Genomic DNA, 16,305 nt, shown 5'->3' with positions numbered 1-16,305 from the left:
ATAAAGTCATTGACTGTGAACACTTAGGGTGGGTGACAGGAAAATGATGTGCCTTGGAAGTTTTACAGTACAGGTGATATCTGAGAAGACCATTAAAGGATGATAGGACTTCGTCAGATAAACAAACTAAAGAGTCTGCATTTAGGGTTGAGAACAAAGTGATCATAAAAGACCAAATAATTCCATGGCTTGTCTGGGTAGTAAAAGTACGTGGAAATGATTCGGTTAAACAGCACGGATGTAAGACAATTGAAGATAAGCTAGAAAGATGAGCATATACAAGGTAGACTTTTACAACTATAAAGGCTGGGGCACCACACAATTACACATAATGATGTAAACCGTGGTACTTCCTGGAGTTGTGTAATCCCTGAGCAATAGCTCTGAGCAGTTACCAAATTAGTAGAGTATTTTTATGCCAAGTATACAAGGCCAGACAATTAAGTTCATGAACTCATCCTAGAAAAAGTGCTACATACCTCATTGCTGAATATCATATCGGTCACCTTCAAAGTACTCTCCTTGGAAAGCTGTGCACTGACGCCAGTGCCTCGTCCACCCTTCAAAGCAATTTTGGAACTCTTTTTCTGGAATGGCCCTCAGAGCTGTTGTCGTATTACTCTTGATGTCCTGAATGTCATCAAAACGTCTTCCTTTCAATATTTCCTTTATCTTCAGGTAAAGAAAGAAGTCACTGGGGGCCAGATCAGGTGAGTAGGGAGGATATTCCAATGCAGTTATTTGTTTACTGGCTAAAAACTCCCTCACAGACAGTGCCGTGTGAGCTGGTGCATTGTCGTGATGCAAGAACCACGAATTGTTGGCGAAAAGTTTAGGTCGTCTAACTTTTTCATGCAGCATTTTCAGCACTTCTAAATAGTAAACTTGGTTAACTGTCCAGTTGGTACAAATTAATAATGACTAATCCCTATGATATCAAAAAATGTGAGCAACATCGTTGCAACAAGTTCGTGAACTTAATTGTCAGACCTTCGTATATGTTAGGATGTTTTTGGTAGCAAATAATGGAAACCAAACCTGTCTGTCCTTGGCTTCAAGAGGATTTTTGGAAAAACATCAGGGATGCATAATACTGCTATAGGGCTGGAAAAAAACAAAATATATTGGCATATCACAAACAGGAAGTTAGAGAGCCTTCCTCTAACAGGAACAATTTGGCCAGAATGCTACTGACCGATGTGCAGGATACTACCAACATAACTTCTGTTAAATAATTCTAGCCATCTCCCATTGTTACAGCATTTTGCTCTATAATCAGTCTTCTAGGTGAGAAGATTTGATTAAGCCTGAGCCGAGCTCTTCTCCTTGGAAAGATGACACAAAATAGAGATTATCCTCAAAAAAATAAGGAGGAATTAGGTATGCCAAATATGATAGATATTTAAAAAAAAAAGGAAAAGAAAGTTGGGGAGTTTGGATTTTGTTTTCTAAGGCAGAGGTTAGTAAACTTTTGCTTAAAGGGCCAGAGAGTATATATTTTAGGTTTGCCAGCCATATGGTCTCTGTGGCAACTAATGAACTCTGCCCTTGAGAGCAGCCACGCTAAATCAATGAATTTGGTTGTGTTCCAATAAAACTTTATGTACAAAATAGATGGCCATCCTAATGGTCTTAGTTTGCCAAAGACCCCATTCTTAGGGATGGGAAGGCCTTGAAGGATCTCAAGTCTTTGTTTTGCCTGATGAATTGACCCTAACTAGGTGAGGTGGTAACTATAAAAAGAGGAAAAATCTTATTCCCCCTCCTCAATAAAGGTATAATGCAGCAAAAAAGGCCAGAATAAAGCATAAAATCATCATAATACTTTATAGGACATGATAAAGAATTAATCGAAGTGTTTCCACTTTCCAAAATTGCCCCCCAAATTGTATAATTTCAGATCCAGTTGATCACATCTTTTCCTTTTCTGAAATATAAGTGAAATGCTTGGGAGGAGAGAGATGAATACCATCTTCATAAAAAAATAATGTACAGTTTGTAGTAAAGAAAAGCCAAATGGGTAATAGTGTTAGATATAATTAGGGATTTCTGTGTAAGGAATTCTGCAGTCCTGTGGAGTACAAGAAAATTGAGTAGGGGGATGGAGATTTCAAGAATAGTCATTGAGGGGGACCAGAGTTTCCCACCCCAAAATATGTCTTTTGGGATATTGATTTTAAACTGGTTATTAAGAAACAAAAGACTCAGAAAGAACCTTAGACCTGACCCCTAACGGCTTAAAAGAATTTAGATAGAGGATCTGCTCTAGGAAGGGAGCTATCATCACAGGTAACTATAGTTTAATATGAACTAGTTGGTAGAGAAGAATCGAGCCAGGCCCATTTGATCAAAGTCCTCTCTGTGTCCCATTGTTAAAGATGGCCCAACAAACATCTGTTTACCAAACATTTGCATTTCCATCTCCATGTGAATTGCCTTCCTTCTCTTCGAAATATGAAACCACTGCCCGCATTTGCTCAAGATGTCATATAAGCCTTACCTCATGTCTCATATTTTTATGGAACACCTATATGTATCAACACATATGTAATAAATTTGGTCATTTCTCCTGTTAATCTATCTCATGATAATTTGGTTATTAATCCAACCAGAACTTACAAGGGTAGAAGTAAATTAATTTTTCTGCACCCACTTGTATGTGTGCACGCATGTGCACATGTGTGCATACATTTGTGTGTGTTTTGATTTAACAAATGTTGGAAAGAAACATGGTATGATGGAAAGAGCATTGGCCCCAAAAGCATGGGTTTCAAAGTCTTATTTCTATCACTCCCATTCCATGAGACTTTAAAAAATCTATTTTAATGACTTAGCTATTGTTTCTTACATTTAAAAAAGAATGAGGCACTTTTCAGCTTGGAAGTTCTATAATTGTATGGTCATTTTAAATTTCAGCTTGCCATGTAAATTCTTAATTATTTCTAAACTCCCAAGTATATATAGATAGCTGATTACTTGTGACCTCTCACTGATAGGCCTATTGTACTCAAACAAAGCCAACTACTCCACAGAAATGTATTCAACTTGTCTAGAAGACAGATCTAAATGTTTATCTACTCACTGTGTAATTATATATATTTAATAAAATTCTCTGTAAAATTGATAACAGAGGTCTTTAATGTTCCATGAACATAAACATGTTGGTTAAAGGAGTAAAACATGGATTTCACTATTTGTATATTATTCACATGAGTTATATTATTAAAGTCATTGCTAGAAAAATATGTTTCTGCCAATAGTATGTGTACTATATATCAAAAGTGAAAGTTATTATTTTGTCATAGTTGGATTCATAATAGCACTGCCCAGTACATTTTCAATACTGGAATTCTTTACTGATATATTCATGATACTTTTAGTATTCACCTTTTATATTTGTATCTACTAAGAAGCATTTTCATAATACATGCATATGAATATTTGTGGATTATTTTAGTAGTATCTCTCATAACCTAAAACTGTTTCAAATCCCATTTGCTAAGAGGTCTTACGTCTCTACTAACAGATGATAGATGATTTGTCATATACGCAAGTCAAAAGTTTCATATTTGCAAAGGAAAACTATGGTTGGGAGAATCTGTGATGCCACTGTATATATAAACATATGCATGAAAATAACCTATATATGTGTATATACATACATACATATATATTCATACACACATATATATTATACATATTGTGCATATATGTGTATGTGTGTGTATATCCACTCATCTTTCCACCCATCCATACATACATCCATTAATCGAACTATCTTCCTACATATAATATCCCTACAGTTATAAAATAGGATCAAAATACCAGGGAGATTTAGAGCCCAAAATATCCTTAAAGATAATTTAAAGTCAAAGAATGTTATTCCCAGAGCTTTTACTCTCCAAGACAGTACAAGTAGTAAGAACTCAGCTTGAACCTAATCCACATGCCCTGATTGCAAACTCAGTTTTCATTCCACCACACCACACTGTCTTTGCACATATATTTGATATATAGATAAATATATAGTGTCACAGCTGAAACTGTTTTCTATGTTACATACCTTGCTGTCAACATGATTCTCATCTGAGTTTTGAAATTTTACTGATGGTTACTGTCAAGCCCATTTCCTCCTAGGCATTTTTACATGTAATCACTATTAAGAGAACTTCCTGTTGGATACAGTATTTCCCCGAAAATAAGACCTAGCCGGACCATCAGCTCTAATGTGTCTTTTGCAACAAAAATTAATATAAGAACTGGTCTTAGATTAGATAAGACCCAGTCTTATATTATAGTAAAATAAGAACCAGTCTTATATTAATTTTTGCTCCAAAAGACACATTAGAGTTGATGGTCCGGCTAGGTTTTATTTTCGGGGAAACAGGATATCAATCAGTTCTTTCCACCACAATTATCTATTAAACTACTGTCTTAGAGTCAGAAAAAAATGAATGTTAGTGTCAAAGGCAGCTTTGCTGACACACACATACAAATGACAAATTGTATTCGACTGCTCTATTTTCAGGCTATTTGATAAATGGTATCTTCTTTCTGTCTACCATAATTTTTTACTACAGCAAAAAACTATATACTAGTTTCTTGCAACACCTTACTAATGCAACTTAATTTTCAATAGAGTTAATCACTAGCACAGCTAAACATTTTAAAGCAATTTCTCCTCTAGTAGGAAATTCAACTTTTTTTCAAGCAAAGGACAGTTACTTACTCCTTCATCCCCAACTAAATCAGTTACATGATTTCCTTTCTGTTTTGTACTCATCTCTCTACTCTCCCAAACAAGGTCATTTCTGATGACTTTTCAACTGTATTGGGGGGAGGGGCGCAGAGTGTCTACAATTGGAATAAAGTTTGTATAAAATTATTTTCTATATTGCTATGATTCTCGAATAAGAAACTTACCAAAAAAACTATGCAAATGGTTCAGATGTACATATGGAGATGACTATCAACTAAGAAACATCCAGAGGTCTTGGAAAACCCTAAAAGGAGACTGACTCACTCAGAATATATACAAACACAAGTGAGATAGGTGGGATGGAGTGGGCGTCATTGTAAATATAAGCCCTAGATATATTTTTGCATAATTGAATTAAATTCTTTAAAAAAAACACAAAAAGTTTTAACTGAATTTTAGAAGAGAAGACTAAGTTAAACTAAATTTTTGTTTAGAATTACTTTCATTCAGAATAGAAAAAAGTTAGAAAATAACATTTATTAAAACATACTCTGGTTAGCAATACTGACGGGGAGCAGAGTTTGCCACCCCAAAATATGCCTCTTTGGAGATATTGATTATTTTAGGCTGGTTAATTATAAGAAACAGCAGGCTTGGGAGAAGCTCTGAAAACCTAGTAGAAGTTGCCCTTTGTAAAAGGTCATTTGCATTTGTAAGGGAAATTTCCATCTGTAAGGCTGTCTCCCTCCCTGTATCAGGCCTGCCTTCACTGTCCATGGAGAATGGGACTGAAATCTACATAACAATCTTACCCTTTTTATGATAGTAACCTCTTGGTAACCTCCCCTAACTGACTCTCCTTTCCACCCCCAACATCTTTGTCTTTAGCTGAAGGTGGGATTTAAGTAATGGCTTCCCCAATTTTGGGGAGTTAGTGTTTCTCTCCCTTGTATGCAGGACGTATGCATTTTACTAAAATTTAATTTGTTTTTCTCTTGCTAATCTGTCTCTTGTCAATTTGATTATTAGACCAGCCAGAAGAACCTTGAAGGCTAGAGGAAAAGTTTTCCTCCTCAACAATACCTGTATGGAGATACCAGTACACCCGATGAACTAGCTGTCTTTGCTTCCGTTAGAAGAGCTCTTTGTTGTTAAACCTACACTACCAAGAATATAATTATTTCTCAATCAAATGTTCTTCAGCCAATGATTATACAGGAATAAAACATATTTACATCTCTAAACTAAAGATGACTTTTATAATAACATAATGGTTGAAAAAAAATCTTGAGTTACATTCCAAATACACTGGGTAACATTTTAGAATCAAGTTCAGATATTTTAAAAAGCCTGCAAGGTGTCATAGAAGAAAGTGTGCAAGCTCGTTACTGGGGTTGAGAGAGGTGTAGGAGAATAGGAGGCCACATACTAAACCTGACAAGCTCAGGGGAGGCCTGCATGGCAGGCCCTACAAACGCAGAGACCGAAATGAACAACATAGGAAGATCTGAACATAAAAATTCCTAACTAAAAGGAGGTCATTGCCAGTAGTCACATCCTTGGCCTGTAGCTTGCTTGACAAAAGTCAATCTTCACCTTAAGAGATCCTGTCTATTGTCTTTTTTGGGTCTAAGATAACTTACTCTTGGGATGTCAGAGTAATCCCTTTTGCCAGACTCCTCAGGGCACCACCCCTCACACCAGAGCAGGAAACTACAGAATCCCTCATTGTTGTTCTTGTCCTCTGATTACCATCTCTATGTGCTGTAAAATGCTAACTAGTAACTATCCTGCACCCACCAATGTAAAAGAAGTATCTGTCTCTCCAATTTACTTTTTATCCAATCCCAGAGATTTCCCCGCTTTGCTTTCTCCCAACCTCTTAATCTACCACCAATGGATTTCATGTAACCTTTCTCCTTCGATTCTAATGTATAAACTAAATTGCAAAATGGCCATCTTGTGGAACATTTTCTCAATCCGTTGAGATTTTGTTCTGCGGCAATTGTCAGTTTGGCTCAAATAAACTCATAAATTTTCTCTTAGGCTGGATGATTTTTTTGTCGACAGAGGCCATGTTACTGCAAACAAAGTAGTGTTTGTTAACACCATGTTGATTATTAGTTGACTAAGAAATTACGTTTTTAAATATCTAAATTGTAAAATACATAGTTTCTGCTTGTTTGTTTTGGTTTATTCCATTTCAGGAAATTTGTTGGGGTTGTTCAGTTAACATATAAACCATATTAAGTGTTTCAGTGTAAATAATAGGAAATAGGCAGGCCAGGGTGATAAAATATCGAAGGTGAGGAATAAAAAGTTTCTTCAGATATCAAGGGTGGGGGATTTTCCCTAAACCGAATCAGTGGGAGTCTTATTAAAACTGGTTCAAGGGGCCCAAGGACAAAGCCCAAGGTCAAGGACCAGTTAGAAACAGGAATCAGAGGAGCGTGACTCAAGTTTGGTCAAGGGAGAGTGCTAGGGGCTGAAAGTTTGTGTTCCCACAAAATTCGTAAATTGAAATCCTAATCCTCAAAGTTGATGGTATTAGGAGGTGGGGTCTTGGGAAGGTGATTAGCTCAGGAGGCTGGAGCCCTCATGAATGGGATTAATGCCTTTTAAAAGAGGCCCAAAGTGCTTCCTAGCCCCTTCTACCATATGAGGGCACAGCAAGAAGGTACCACCTGTGAATCAGGAAGAAGTCTCTAATTGGAACATAACCATGCTGGAGTCCTGATCTTGGACTTTCCAGCCTCTAGAACTTTGCAAAATAAATTTCTGTTGCTTACAAGCTACCTAGTCTGTAGTATTTTGTATGGCAGCCAGAATGAACTAAGACAGAGAGAGTCCTTATCAAAGGTCCTTCTTTCCTTCTGCCCTTCCTCATTCCCTCCTTTCTTCATATATTTCTCTATCCAACACATGTTCATTTAGTGCTTACTTTTAGGAAATGAATAGACAGAAAACAGGTTGAGCTATAAAGATCACTATTCTTATAGTGTATAGTTAATTGGAGGAGGAGATAAGGGACTGTAAAAGCATGACACAGATAATTTTATTTTAGATAAGCTGGTCAGGAAGGCCTTTCCATGGAAGTGACATTTAAACTGAAGCTTGAAAGAGGAAAATGCAGCAATGTTAGGAAATTTGGAGTGATTTTGGTAAAGACTTACACAACTTACTTTCTTCTATATACAATAAGATGTCAAAAGTGTTCGAAGAGAGAGGTTACATTCTAACAGAGTAGGTGGGAACTTGTGTTTAGCCTGAATATTAAAGAGGCCCCAGGAAATCCAAACATAATGAAGGAAATCCAAACATAATGAAGCCCAAAGTCTCCTCCCAACACAAATACCACGTTTAAAACCTGCTGTCCACAGAATTTGTGGAGGACTGTGGGCATTAAGACCTAAGGAAGAGATGCAACATGATTATAATCCAGTAGTTTGAATTTAAACAAAATGGTATGCTTGAAATGTAGGGACCTTTTTGTAATATAACTTGAAGATTTGGTGGTTTTCTTTGCCTAGACAACCCAGACTCTGAATATTCAGGGACTCTGCATAAGAACTAGTACAACACCCAATTAGCACCACAAAAGGGAGAATCCAAATGGGAGAGATGTGAGGTGACCATTACCTACACCAGGCACTGTAATTATTGTTACACCTACTGTTGTAAATACCCCCTTGATAGAAGAGGCAGCACAGCTCACTATGACTACAGGGTGCTGAATAAAATCAACAACCCCCCTTTGACATAAGCCTGTAAAGTAGGAGGCCTGGAGAAGAACAAATAGTAACTAACTATTTACTTTCCCCCCGAGCTCATTATCTTCTTTCTCTTCTCCCTACTGCATCTAAGGAAGGCAGAATATAGCATTGAAGTGTGCTTTCAGGGCCTGCATATTCAGCTGTAGAGAATGTGCACTGCATATTTCTAGGAGAGTCATTGACTTTATTATTTACATGAATGCTGCCCCCTGGTGTTTTACAGTAAACAACTGGTGGATTTATACGTGGCGGACCTATTGGTTTGCTCATATATTGTGAGCCTTTGCGTTGCTTATTCATTATGTGTTCTCTGTGTTCATTCATTTTTAGAAATAAACCTGATATCAGTTTCATCATTGGAGCCACAAAATTCATCTTTAACTATGTCTATATCTACATAGGCAACAAGCAGAATGTTATTTATGTTGGTGTCATTTTCTTTATTTTTACAACAATACTAGGAGGTGAGATTTTATAAATAAAGAGATTAATTTGCAGAGATGTGAAGTAACTTGTTTGTGAATAACAGCTGGACCATGGCTCAGAGAACAATGTAAGATGGCTCAAAATTGGATAATTCCTAGAAGCAAATAGAAAAGTTATCAAAAATCTAAATCTGAGCAGAAACAGGAAGAAAGGAAATCAGAAGAGGGATGAGATCTTGCTAAATAAACCCATTTTTATTTCCGTAATTACATGGAAGCATAAGAAAGACATGAAAATAATTCCCAAGTGTCCAGCCTATATACATGAAAAGGTTACGATTTCAATTAATCAAAATTTCACATTTAGATTCAAAACAAGTATTTGCAGCAAAGAACCAAAACCTGTGGGTTCCATGAGCCATGCATATTTATTTTTATTTTCTGCATCAGAGCTTTCAACCTTTTAACCCATCCTTCTGGTGGGAAAGAAAAAAAAAACATAAAAATCTGAACTATTTTACCAAACTTTAACTGTATTTACTTAAAAATTACTCTTTTTATTAAGTTAAAACAAAAATATTTGGGACTAACTCTAAAGCAGAATTGAAATGACACACAAAATGGTACCTAGAATAAAATATTTCACACGAAAATGATCAAACATGAGTCAAGCATCTCAGTTAACTAAGATTTTACTACCTCTGTGTAATGATGTCTAAAACTGTGTTTCCATTACACATAGAAGAATATAGTGGAACCAGCAAGAGCTAGCCTTTAAACTTTGTTTGAATTTAAATATATCCTATTACCGTAAGTTTGAGAATATGACTTAATAAGCTTCAACCTCATTATGTACAATATGAGAATAGTAATACCTATCTTGCAGGGGACTTGAGATCAAATAAGTAAAGCACAAGCAGAGTGTCTAGCGATTGTAGTTGCTCAATTAAAAGTTACTGTAGTTATCATTGGTCGCTGGTGTGGGAAAACGATTACCTAATGAAAAGATCCCTAATCCAGTATCTTGAAAATCAGGCTGAATGCAACGAATTCTATGCCTTCACTTTTTTATTCTCACCCAGAGAGTATTGCACTTCAGAAAATAGGAGAGATTAATTTCTACTTCAATTGAAAAGTCATCATCGTAAGAGTGTTTCATCATGTGCTGTATGGTACTTCAAATATAACCATAAAATCTTTGCTACTCCTTTCATTGAAAGGTAGAGCTTAATGTTCCCCTTCTTGAATCTGACCTAGTGGATGATTTGATCAACAGAATGCAATGGAATAGGTGGTCTCGTACTTCTGAGGCTAGGTCACAGGAAGCCTTACAGGTTCCACCCAAGCATATCGCCATGTTCACTGTGAGAGAAGCCACTTACTATGTAAGAATTCCAACTACTTTAACATTTCCAGGTTACAAGGAATCCTAAGCTATATGGACAAGTTTCATAGAGAGAGATGGAAAGAGAGAGACCAGCTCCAGGTTTTCCATTCAGTGTAGCCCTGCCCAAGCACCAGACACGTGCGTAAAGATGCCATCTTGAACATTCCAGCCCCAAAAGATGTGACATAGTGTGGGGACAAAACCCCAAAAAAACAGTTTCCAGGCTCTCGGCCTCACATAGAAAGGTGCTGGCTCGGGTAGTAAATGGCCATCAACTGTGATCAGATGGCCAGCAGCTGTGGCTAGTTGGCCGTCAGCTGTAACCCGTAAGCCATTGGCCACTAATATAACGGCTGTGGCTATGCTAGCAGAAAGGAAGGAATGGGGGCTAGCAAGAAGATGGTGGCTGGCAAGCGCGGACTGCTATTAGGCAGATTATGTAGATCCTGCTTCCTGTGTCTCCAGCCCAGCCGCCAGCGAGAATATATTGGTTTGACTCCCCTGTCTATGGCTCCGTGGGTGTTCCTGTTTGGCCTTACCGTGTCCTGTGTTCTTGGGCGGGGAGTGGGAGCTGAGACCCTGCACGACAAATGGCGCAGCGAGCAGGGTCCCCTGCGCGACACATGGCGTAGTCGGCAGGATACGGTGCCAGCCAAAGCTTTCCGAAGGGCAGCGGTGCAGTTTGTGCGTATGAAAGCTCGGTCTGAGGAAGACCAGGAGGAGCAGCTCCCGGAGAGCTCGATTCCCGTGGAGGGGTGGAAAGATGTGGATGGTTCCCCAACCAGCAGAGGCCGGAGAAAGCGAAGAAAGCGAAGGTTGTTGCTGCTCTGTGAGCTGGGAACTGCTTGCTGAGGCAACTTGGATGCGGGACTTGTCCCAGGAGGAAACACTTGCTGAGTCCTCCGTGGGAGATGAGGGTGAGGTCAAGGTCATCCCTCACCCCCAGGACAGCCCTGGCGAATGACTATGGACTATGGGGAATTGCCTTCCATCCCTAATTTAATGGACGCTTGACTGTTTGGGAACATACCACCATGTAGTGGGACTGGCGGATGTTTGCTTTTGTGTCTTGACTGGCCGCCATTGATAATATGTAAGCACCTTGATGTGAGCCGCTGTTGTTCCAGCACAGTACCCCGAGAGGCCCAGAGAGAGTGGCAGTGCCCTGAAAGGCCCTGGCTGTGTCCAGAGAGTGGCAGTGCCCTGAGAGCCCTGGCTGTGTCCAGGAAGTCTGGCTGTACCCAGAGAGAGTGGCAGTGCCCTGTGAGCCCTGGCTGTGTCCAGGAAGTCTGGCTGTGCCCAGAGAGAGTGGCAGTGCCCTGTGAGCCCTGGCTGTGTCCAGGAAGTCTGGCTGTGTCCAGAGAGAGTGGCCGTGCCCTGAGAAACTCTGGCTGTGCCTGGGGAGACCGGTGGTACCCTAAGAAGCCCAGGAAGTCTGGCTGTGACCAGAAGTACTGTGGTGGTCCCCTGAGAAAACCTGGCTGTGCCCGGGGAGACAGGTGGTACCCTAAGAAGCCCAGGATGTCTGGCTGTGCCCAGAAGTACTGGTGGTGCCCTGAGAAACCCTGGCTGTGCTCAGAGAGCCTGGCTGTGTCCAGGATATTGCATTCACCTCCAGGCTCCTTGCACAGGGCCCCTCGCAGAAGACGCTTGTCGCGTAGATTGTGAGGCGAGACCCTGTAGGGGTGGAGTGTGGGGACAAAACCCCAAAAAAACAGTTTCCAGGCTCTCGGCCTCACATAGAAAGGTGCTGGCTCGGGTAGTAAATGGCCATCAACTGTGATCAGATGGCCAGCAGCTGTGGCTAGTTGGCCGTCAGCTGTAACCCGTAAGCCATTGGCCACTAATATAACGGCTGTGGCTATGCTAGCAGAAAGGAAGGAATGGGGGCTAGCAAGAAGATGGTGGCTGGCAAGCGCGGACTGCTATTAGGCAGATTATGTAGATCCTGCTTCCTGTGTCTCCAGCCCAGCCGCCAGCGAGAATATATTGGTTTGACTCCCCTGTCTATGGCTCCGTGGGTGTTCCTGTTTGGCCTTACCGTGTCCTGTGTTCTTGGGCGGGGAGTGGGAGCTGAGACCCTGCACGACAAATGGCGCAGCGAGCAGGGTCCCCTGCACGACACATAGGAAAAAAAATTAACCAGATTAAGGCCCCCAGACATATGACCCTAGTCAAGTCATCTAATCTCCAGCCATTCAAGCCACCACAGCCGAGGCCTAGTTATGACGGAACAGAGATGAGGCTTCCCCAGTTTGTTTTATCTTTATTCTTAACTCACAAAGGCCTGACTATAACAACATGTTTTTTTGTAATATCTACCACTGAGTCTTGGTGTAGCTTGTTATACTACAATAGATAAGTGAAGCATATGTCTTGATCACTTCTTATAGTTCTAAAGCCACAGAATTCCTTCTACCCATATTCGGGGGAATTCAATCTCTTGCTTATTTTCATTCTCCCTTTGAGTCACAGAATTTATTCAGAAGCTTCCTTAGACTGAGAGTAAAATAAAACTCTTGATTACAAAACTCCATCATTACAAGCAGCTAAAACGGAATAGCCAAATCTGCTCACACACATCCCATTTTTTTTTCACCAAGTCATAATCAACAGATGGGCCGAATATTTAAGTGCTGAATATTTAAGTCTGACTGATTAAAAGTAGGCAACTTTTTGTCTTTAACTTCTTCCCCTCCAACTCAACTTATAGTTAAGACTTCTTGATGCACTTCTGTCGTGTGGGGTCTCTGCTCCCGCTCCCCACATAAGAACGCAGGATATGGTGAGGCCAAAAAGGAACACCCACAGACCCATAAGTAGGGGAGTCATACCACTATATTCTCGCTGGCGGAATCCACCTCTCTGCAATCCGCTCTTGCTAGCCTCCATTTTCTGCTAGCGTAGCCACAGCAGTTATATTAGTGGCCAATGGCTCACTGGTTACAGCTGACGGCCAACTAGCCACAGCTGATAGCCATCCAATCACAGTTGATGGTCATTTACTACCTGAGCCAGCACCTTTCTATGTAAGGCCGAGAGCCTGGAAAATGCTTTCTGGGGCTCTGTCCCCACAACTTCCTATCTCTGAAATGAGAAGAAGAGGCATGTTTAGAAGACTTCAGATATCAACCAGACAAGCAATCTAACAAAGACCAAAGCAGCAAGATTACTATCCAAAGGAAAAACTACTGGATTTACACCGCAACATTCAAAAGGCAAGCCAAGAAGTAAGAGCACTCAGTGTAAAGCACTGAGTGGTGACTCCTACTTCAACAATTAAGGTCAATAAATAGGTCTCTGGGATAATGATTCCTATACCATGTTTGTCTTCTGCTCCCCGCACAATAACGCAGGATATGGTGAGACCAAAAAGGAACACCAATGGAGCCATGGATAGATGGTTCATACCACTATTTATCGCTGGCGTCTGGGTTGGAGACATAGGAAGCAGGAGCCACACGATCCGCAATCCACAGTCCGCTTCTATGCCAACCAACCAACCCACCGGTGTAGCCATGGCAGTTCTATTAGTGGCTAATGGCTAACCAGTAACAGCTGATGGCCAACTAGTCACAGCTGATAGCCATCGACTACCTGAGCCAGCATCTTTCCACGTGAGGACGAGAGCCTGGAAACTGCTCTCTGGGACTCTGTCCCCACAATGTTATTAGCACCAGAGTTGGGACATAACCAGGGATAAAACAGTTCAGGAAGCCAGAGTCATTGACACTCTGAGCCAACATCAGGGAACACCAAACTTCTGGGGCTATTAGTTTATGTGTTTCTGTATGTGAATTTAGAAAGATTGCAACACTGTCTGAATCTTCCGGTAACTGGCATACTATTCTAATTGTAAGCAATCATACTCCTTCTTCAACTAAAGCATATGGCCTCAAAATCAGGTGTCATTTATTGTTGGTACCACTGTTCAATAAGCAAAGACAGAAGTATGGGAGGAATTTGGATCCTTGCCTTTCTTTCACATTTCTCCCCTTCCCACTTCTCCTGCTATCCAATATATCATCAAGGCTAGTCAATTCTTCTTACTAGATACTTCTTGAGCCCCTCATTTTAATCAAATTCCATTGCCCTGATTCAGACCCTTGCCATGACTAACCTAGGCTGGCCTCCATCCATTTCTTCCCCTTCCATCTCAACCATTGCCCTTCCTATTCATCCTCAACATGACTACCAATATTATTATTTCAAAATTGCAAATTTGATCAACTACCCACCTAAAAACTTCCATGTCTTGCCATTGCATTGAAGATAATGTCTAACTTCTGAACATGTCATTAAAGGTCTCTGTTTTCTTTCCTGTCTGCCAATTTAGCTAATCTCTTTTTCATACTATATACCGGTATTTAAAACCTACTATGCTTGTTGTTTTACAACTGTTAGCAGTTGCTGTTCGTGCTATCAAAAATATTTTCCCCTTTCATTCCCTCAGAAAACTCCTAATCATCCTTTAAAACCCTAATGCATAAATGATCTCATCAGTGAAACCTATTTTCTTTCCCACTCAAAGCACTTTCTCCTCAAAACTACACTATATATGTAAATAACCACTGTGTAGCTCAATTGTTTGTTATGCTCTAATGACAATAGATTCTTTAAAATACCTTCATCTTTGTATCTTTGACATCTCATAATATGCCTGACATTTAATAAACACTAAATACTTGAACTGACACTTGAATTAAATTGATTGAAATGAATCAAATCAACTACTCTCAAGAACACTAATGATTTTTAGGGTTTCCTGGATCGAGAGTACACATTTTTGCTGAATTTTCATAATAGTGTTAGTTTTGATTGAGGCACGGAAACCATCAAGTTTATAATGAAGTTCCCCCATAAAAAAAAAAATAACTGCAGTAAAATGTAACAAATGCACTCAGAAGTCTATAAAGGAGACAGGGTGGTCTAGTGATTCTGTTCTCATCCAAAGACTTGCTGAGATGCAATTTGGAGGGGAAAGATTGATTTTCTAGCTTAAGTTAAACGAGGCATCAAATAAATGTCAAAAGCATGACATAGACTTAGATTCTTGACTGTCACACCAATAAAGTTACCATCTTTCCATCTTTTTTTCTTGAACAAATGCAAGAAAGCCTTCTGTAGCCCTGAAAGAAACAGCAACTGTGAATTTACATGGCTCCTTAAACTTCCAAACTGTATACTGAGAGTAAATTTATGTCCCATGATTAAATAGACAAATGTAAACAGAGGTTATTTTCCATGGGTTATACAGTTTTATTTTTAAAGAGAAATATTGTTGTTCACTCTGAAATTTAGACACAATGCCTTATACTTGGAAGATGTTTAGCTATCATGTCATAATGAAACTGTTATTATATTAGAAAGCCTGAAATTATAGTATTAAGGTAACCCTTTTTGAATAGGTAAAGGGATATATTAATATCACTCCAAACTAAACTTCTAGGCCTTCAGAGGGAAAAATGCAAAATATGGCACAAAAGTCAAAAGACATGTGAAATCTTATTTTTGAAAAAAACAAAACACTTTATTGAGGTATAATTGACATGTAAAACGCTGAATATATTTAATGTGTACAACTTGATGAGTTTGGAGATAGGTATAAACCCATGACACCATCATCACCATCAAGGCCATAAACATAAACATACGCGTATCCATTACCTCCCAAAGTTTCCTTCTGTCCCCTTTATTGTAATTTGTGTGTGTGTGTGTGTGTGTGTGTTTAAGAACACAACATAAAATCTCCCCTCTTTGCAAATTTTAAGTACACAAGTACACAGTATTATTAGCTATGGGCTATGCTAATCTATACTATGCTGTATAGATCTCCACAACTTATTTATCTTAAATAAGATAACTGAAACTTTGTACCCTTGAGCATCACCCCCCCCATTACCCCCTCCCTCAGCCCCTGGCAACCACCATTCTCCTCTGCTTCTATGAGGTTGACTCTTCTAGATTCCACATGTAAGTAACAGTATACAATATTTGTCTTTCTGTGAAATCTTTAAATCT

Source organism: Rhinolophus hipposideros (assembly GCF_964194185.1).
Source record: "Rhinolophus hipposideros genome assembly, chromosome: X".
Lineage (NCBI taxonomy): Eukaryota > Metazoa > Chordata > Mammalia > Chiroptera > Rhinolophidae > Rhinolophus > Rhinolophus hipposideros.
Note: the sequence above shows the minus strand (reverse complement) of the source record.